This window comes from Echinops telfairi, unplaced genomic scaffold (genome assembly GCF_000313985.2).
Source record: "Echinops telfairi isolate 266 unplaced genomic scaffold, ASM31398v2 ScPeMD7_21;HRSCAF=78, whole genome shotgun sequence".
NCBI lineage: Eukaryota > Metazoa > Chordata > Mammalia > Afrosoricida > Tenrecidae > Echinops > Echinops telfairi.
In genome coordinates, this window is record NW_022103918.1 from 1,527,139 (window position 1) to 1,528,580 (window position 1,442).

General features: G+C 37.8%; 1 protein-coding gene across 1 annotated transcript in view; it reads left to right on the top strand.

The window, feature by feature from the left end:
- The window catches only part of PTPRO (protein tyrosine phosphatase receptor type O), a 255,932-nt gene that overhangs the window by 146,959 nt on the left and 107,531 nt on the right, over positions 1-1,442 (top strand). The gene's annotated exons all lie outside the window — the stretch shown is intronic.

Sequence of the window (1,442 nt, forward strand, 5' to 3'; positions counted from 1 at the left end):
CTGTTGGCTTTTGTTTTGTTTTCTTACATCCAAAGTCAATAGCTGAATTGGACAGACTCCATGGGTTAGTAATTAGGCTGCATGGAAACAAAGAACTTCAAATAGTTAAAACTTCTTTGAGATTAATAGAAAAGAAATATTCAAAGTCCCAAGAGTTTGGGTTTTTTTCTGAAAAGTAAATGATTCACACTAAATGGTATCTTTAATAGGAAGACCAGAGATGAGGTCAAGATAAAATAGGAGCGTTTTAAACTGAGACTAGAGCACATAGTCCACAGAGGCATGATCATAATAAACTATACTTCATTCTAACCCCCTTCTTATTTCATAGATATTGGCTTGATTTTTGAGAATTTTTAGGAAAAATCAAAGCATTAACATGCAGCTTCAACTCTTACTGTGTCTCTACAATCAAAGGCAAGGATAGGTAAGGGCCCACAAAGCTAGCAAGTGGCCCTCCTAGGTAAAACAATGGGTCTCCATTTACCTGGAGCAGCAGAGGAAAAAGACGAATCGGGAATTGGAAAAGGAGACCGATTGTCTGTCTGTTCGCCTCCATGAATACTACCTTTTTTGTCAGGGACCAGAACTTGGTGCCCCGCTGCCATAAATGAAAACTTTGATCAAAGATTCTATAAAAGAATCAAGAAGGGAGAAATATGAAACGGAATTTCAAATCCTTATGGAATCTAAACCTTTTGGATCTAGGGTAGTGGGACAAACCCCCAAAACTATTGCCTGAAAATAATTTCTAAACTTTATATCAAAAAATATCCCAGAAGTCTTCTATAAATAAAAAATTCAGTGAAAAAAAAACTCTTTCAACAAGTCAATTTTGACTCATAGCAACCCTATATACATTTTCCAAGACTTTGAATCTTTATGACAACAGAAAGTCTCATCTTTCTCTCATAGAGTGGCTGGTGGGTTTGAACCATGGACCTAGTAGTTAGCAGACCAATGCCTAACCTACAGCATCGTCAAGGCTCCTTAAACCAAATAATAGTTTAGCTTAATTAGGAAGGCATATTTGCCCTGAACATTGTGCTCTTGAAAACAACAACAAACTATCTCTGTGATATTAAATTGGCAACATAATTTCGAAGGTTACATAGGAAGCTTAAGGACAATAAGCTTATGTAAATAGTGGAGGATATTCTGAAAAATGAGTGTGAGGATGTTTGTACAACTTGAAGAATGTAATCGCTGTCACTGAGTTGTCATGTAGAAAATGAAATGTTGTGGGACGGTTTATATTTTTATACACAAAAAAGTAGTCCCTCAGAGATGCCCTGGAGATGCAGTGGTTAAGCACACTGCTGCCAACCAAAAGATAGATTCGAACCCTCTGGCCATGCTGCGGGACAAAGATGTGGCAGTCTGTTGGTGTACATATTCACAGCACAGAGGACCCTCTGGATCGGTTCTCCTTGTCCAACAAC